Source organism: Curcuma longa, unplaced genomic scaffold (assembly GCF_044706935.1).
Source record: "Curcuma longa cultivar G26 ecotype Majalengka, Jawa Barat unplaced genomic scaffold, ITB_CL_G26_1.1 contig_4925, whole genome shotgun sequence".
Classification (NCBI taxonomy): domain Eukaryota; kingdom Viridiplantae; phylum Streptophyta; class Magnoliopsida; order Zingiberales; family Zingiberaceae; genus Curcuma; species Curcuma longa.
Window position 1 is genome coordinate 3,235 of NW_027434271.1, and position 5,943 is coordinate 9,177.

The following is a 5,943-nucleotide window of genomic DNA, read 5'->3' on the forward strand; positions in this document are numbered from 1 at the left end:
ACACATATGAACGCAAGGCCCCCTGTCTTCGGTGATTCGGTTCGTCCCCGAACCGAATCGCCCGCTCGGCTCGTCTCCGAGCCGCAGCCGTTCATTAAGACGCCAAGCACGCCAAGTCCTATTCGAAGACATATCACAGGGCCTTCTCCATTTTCCATGGGCCACTCCCTCCATCATTAGTTATGAATGTTCCCCACGCTCTCCTGTAGCCTTTCATAATGAGGCACGTGCCTGATGGGACTTCCTCTTTAATGCCGGTAAGCGAGGTGACATATCCGCCGGCCATGCCACACCCTCTGACACATTCATAACGGTGATGGAACCCCTCCATTCACATCAACGATGTGACATCATACCTTCAACACACATAAAAGGTTAGCATTCCTGCTGAGGAAGGTACGCTCACAACATTACTCTCAAGCTTTCTCCGTTCTCATTTTCCCTCCTCCTCAGCGGCTAACTTAGGCATCTGAGTGGTCGCGCCGGGAACCCCCCTGGCCCTCCATCTCACATGATTCTTTCTTGCAGGATCCTCCTACTCCCTCGTCTTCGTCACCGTTCAAGCTCACCCCCGCGAGGTAATGTAGAGTGAGCTAGTTGCTTGGTCTAGAAGCGGATCTCAACAGGAACAACATCTAAACACAGTAGATTCATGATGACCTCTCACATATACTTGCATTGAGCATGTAAGCTTTATGAGGTCTAAATTTACTTACATCTTTGAATAGAATTACAAAACAAACATATGTGTGAGTATGAGAAATTTAAATCGTGTCCATAGAATAACAATGAGATATGTTAGTCCTAAGTATTTGGATGGATTCCAATTTCTGTAAGGTTATGTAACTGGTAATAGCTAGGTTTCTTAAATCAATTAGTGTTTTTCTTTAAAATATCAAAGAGTATTAATTGATAGGCTCGAACACAGAATCCACCAAAGATTTGCTTCCAAGTGACTTGTAATTCAATTATTCAACATCATAGTTTAATCCAGACCCCGGACCCCGCATGGTGGGAGCTTCGTGCACCGGACTGCCCTTTTTTATAGTTTAATCCAGAAGATGCATAAAATCCTAAACTAATTTTCCAATGCCAAATACAGAAAAGGTTGTTCCATCATAACTAGCAAAATATCCTTCATTCAAAACAAGTTCTGGGATTATTTAACACAATATGATATAGCAAGAACGAAAATTTCAAAGGATTTTTTCCAGACATTAACTAATTTCAAATAAACATGGTTCATGATGGAACTAAATTATTTTTCTTCCTTGTAGCACTTTCATTTCACCTATGTTATGGATGTATGATTATTGTTTGATGCATGAATTTAATTCCTTACCTTTGCATACTCCTTTTTGTCCAGGAAGAACTCATTCATCCAACTCCTGTTGCTGGACATATTTCACACCCAGTCAGTCGCAATGCATATGAAAATGCTGATTCTGGAAGACTCTCTGATGCCAAGCTGACAAATCTTGATGAATTAGAAGGTTTAAATGGTCTACAATTCAGTGCATCATCGCCTAGCCTTGTTAGGGTGAGAAGTGTTGTTTCCTCTGGTGGAGCAGCAGAGGAGCCTCCTCTTGGCAGAAATACAAATACTAATCCTTTATTGATTCAAAGGTTGCTAAGTCCCTCCCTCCCACCTGTTGGAGTGAGAAATGAGGATGCTGATATACACAATGGCATTAGATCAAGTCACATACGTGACTTTGCATCTACAATTGGCAATTCTGATGATATTGCTGCAGCTATTTTGAATTTGAACCTGTCTCCACACAACCAAGCAGTTTCTGGTCACCATCTATACAAATCAGATTCTGGCACATTAATAAATCCACTAGATCGACTTATTGGACAAAATGGTATGTCTAATTAATCTGGTATGATTGCAATTATGAATTTGTCAGAGCTAGCATCCAATGATATAGATGTCAATCAACAACTTATTAGTAATTTTCCATTGCTAAGACTAGTTAATTGGATTAATAGTCAACATCATTTTCGATAAGCTCTTGATTTTGTCATCTATAACATGCTGGAAATCATGGAATACCTGACATTAATTCGCTTGACATCTTCTCCCTATTATTTATTCATTCATTTTAACTCATTCAAATAGTATATTTAATCTATTCTTAACTATATGCATGTAACAAATATGCAAATATTTTTTTATAAGATATTCCATTCACATTCATATGTGTGCATCAAATAGTTTGATAGTTCCCTTCTTCCTCCCCCTTGCTCCTATGGGTTATCCTAATGCATTGGCATTACTGACATGGTGCAGAATGTAGGATCGGGATACGCGCTAGAGGGGGTGAATAGCGCGTGTAGCTTTTTCGCTTTCGTTCATTAACTATAAAAACTTAGCAGCGGAATTAGAAACAAAAGGCAGGGGACACGCGGATTTTTACTTGGTTCCTAACCCCCCAGGGTTAGTACGTCCAAGGCCTAATCACGGGAGGCGTCCGTCCACTAGTGGTCTCCTTTCCGAACGTCGTTCGGAGACGGAGCAACCCGTCTTACAGTCCAATAAGCAATACAAATAAATGATAATTGAAAGGACAAGTAAGAAATGAAAAACCAAACAATTTGTCACCGATCCAGAAGTCCGAGCACCGCGTACTCCTCCTGGATCTTCCCCGGTAGCACGTGTCTGACCTCTCGTTCGCGTTCGGTAGCAGTTCTGGTTGGAAGGCGGAGGTAAGAATTGAATATATGGCTGCTGCTCGTGAGCACCTTTTATAGCCTTCCTGAGTCGACTCAGATGGAGATCTGGGTCGACTCCAGCGCACGTGGCAGATAAAACTTGATCGGCTTCGTCGCTTATCCCTCCTGAGTCGACTCTGATCATGTTCTGGGTCGACTCCAGTCACGATGGCGGCAATGGCGATAAGATTTAACTCTGGGTCGACTCAGAAGCTCACCTGAGTCGACTCCAGGCTGATCTGGCGGAGACCTCGACGCGCTGACTTCCGGATTCAGGCTGATTCGGCTGGAGTCGACTCCAGAGTCCATCTGGGTCGACTCCAGACCCGAAAAATCAAGTTTTTCGTTCGGAGTTGGTTTCGTCGGGCTTTTCCTTCCTGCACAACAAGTTAGCTCAGATATAACACAGAAAGGAGCAAGTCGGTTCACATGAACCAACTTTGAGTCTCAACTTCGGATCTCCAGTGAGATCCTGGGTTAGACCGGCGCCTACTGTTCCTCGTAGGAACGCGTCCTCACCCACTCCCTCGGGAGAATTTACCTGATGCCAACCGAGTCCTCCTGATCCGTTGGACTTGTGCTCGACTCTGTCGTTGCCCCCAAGACTTGGAATGCAACTGATCCTCCTGATCAGTCCATTCTTCTGCTGCAACTTGGTCCTCCTGACCAAGTCCAGCCTTCTGCAACTTGGTCCTCCTGACCCAAGTCCAGATCTCTGCCTGGTGCACGTTGACTCTGCCAATACTTCTTGCCTAGCTGCACTAGGACTTTCCCTTGCCCAGCTTCACTTACCAGGACTTCCACTGCCTAGTCTAACCGACTAGGTCTTCTTGCTCACTTCCACCCATCCAAACATCAAGTCCTGTTTGGATTGCCCCTTGGTCAAACTGACCAGACTTAGGTGTATTGTCAAACATCGAAACTCTAGACAAGATCTTAGTGCATCTTGCACCAACACAGAAGGCCAACCTACTATAATCCATAACTAGTTGAAATCTAGTTACCATCGACAATCCATGGAGTCAGTGGGTGGGCATTATTCATTGGACAATGCAGATCCTGCACATGCTGCTGGCTACTTGAGCCCTTCTTTGGGAGGAAAATTTCTTGGTCCATCACACGTGGATTTGCCTGAGTACCAGAATGCATATCTGGGAAGTGTGCATACGAATCAGAACGACAGATATGGTGTACCTCACCTAGGCAAGTTTAATGGTTTAGATAATAGTTTATACGGAAATCATGGTTTTGGTATGGGAATGTCATATCCAGCAAGTAAAATACCATCTGCCACCCACACTCTCTTGAACTTTGTAAGTCCAATTAGACATAATGGGCACTTATGCCAAATGTTGTCCACAGCTCGAAGTCAAACAGGAGCATCCAACGTTTCATGGTTCCCAGAGAACAGTGCAGTTGGAGAAGGTTATTCTTCATCTTTGTTACCAGAATTCAAGGGCAACAAAACCATATTATTTGAACTTTCAGATATAATTGGTCATGATGTGGAGTTCAGGTGCGCTTTCCTAGTTTTCTGTATGTTCTGATGAACATAGTTGTGATTTGATTACTAACATTTTGTTTGTGTTTCTAGTAAGGATCACCTTGGAAGTTGTTTCATTCAACAGAAACTCGAAACTGCCTCAATTGAAGACAAGAACTTGATCTTTCCTGAAATAATCTCTAGCGCGCATACTTTGATGACTGATGTTTTTGGAAATTATGTCATTCAAAAAGTATGTTTTTCTTTATTCATATTAACTGTTAATGAAGTGGTTCTCACTTCTATAATTGCTTCTTGCATGGCAGTTCTTTGAGCATGGTACCGAAATTCAGAGAAAGCAACTTGCAATTCAGCTGATTGGTGATGTATTGCGTCTCAGTCTTCAAATGTATGGTTGTAGAGTAATTCAAAAGGTGTGATGGAACAACCTTTTCTGTATGACAAAAAAATATCGTATTGCAGCAGGTATTGAATCATCCGAGACCGGCAACAGCAAGGAGCACCTCCGCCCGGAGGACGACGCCTAATGCGAGGAGGCCAGAGGCGCCAGGTCGGCCCGAGACGACCCGACCCCAGACAGGAGGGAGGTCGGCAGAATCCCCCTGAGAGAGAGAGGTCGCTAGCGCCAGAAGACAACCAAGAAGAACGACCTAGACAAGGAATTCCTCAGGGAATTCACCAAGATCACCAGGAGGATCGAGACAACCTCGCTCACCGGGGTGAGATAAGTATAATCGCTGGAGGTCCCACGGATGGAGATTCCAACAGAGCTCGGAAAGCTCATGGTCGCCGATTCGAGGCCTACAGCATCAATACTGAATGAAGAGCCGACCCAGGTCTCGATATTTCTTTCGGGCCTCAAGACTTAGAAGGGGTAGACACCCCTCATGACTACGCCCTGGTCATCCAAGCTACCATCGCCAATTACGATATAGCTCAGGTATTTGTGGACACTAGCAGCTTGGTCAATGTCTTATACAAAGAGGCTTTCGACCGCATGCAGCTTGACGAGGAGAAATTGTAGCCCCTGGCCACTTCCCTCTTCGAATTCTCCGGACATGAGGTCCGCCCGCGGGGACAGATCCATCTGCCGCTATCATTAGGAAAAGAACCTTTGCAGAGAACCCGAGCCACTCTCTTATAGTAGTCGAAGCCCCTTCAGCGTACAACGTGATCCTAAGAAGACCCGCGCTGAGCTCTTTTGATGCAGTAGTATCCACCTACCACCAAAAATTGAAATTCCTCATACATAACCAGGTCGGGTCTGTCGGAGGAGACCAAAGCATAGCACGGAGGTGCTACATCGACATGGTACAGACCGACCTGCGAACATTAAGAAGGAAACGAAACACGGAGGTGAATTTAGTACAGGATACCTCATTGCCACGACCGAAGCCGGAGAAAGTACCAGCACGAATAGTACCGTAAAAATCCGACCAATGCACATACATAGCTGTCGACCTGCCACCAAAAATACAAGCACAACTGCTTACCTGTCTAACAACGAACCGAGACGTGTTCGCATGGTCGCCATTAGAAATCACCGGGGTGGCTCCTACGGTGATGGAGCATAAGCTCAATGTGACTCCTGGAGCTCGGCCAGTCAAGCAGAAAAGAAGACATTTCTCAGCTGACCAAGACAAGATCATTAGGGAGGAAACAGACAAATTATTGAAGGCAAGACAGATTCGGAAAATACAGTTCCCGACCTGGTTGGCTAA

The 5,943-nt window shown here is 44.7% G+C and overlaps 1 pseudogene; it reads left to right on the top strand.

Moving 5' to 3' along the window:
- The first annotated feature begins 316 nt into the window (after nucleotides 1-316).
- On the top strand, nucleotides 317-4,641 carry LOC141819391 (pumilio homolog 1-like; annotated as a pseudogene).
- Nucleotides 4,642-5,943: the final 1,302 nt, after the last annotated feature.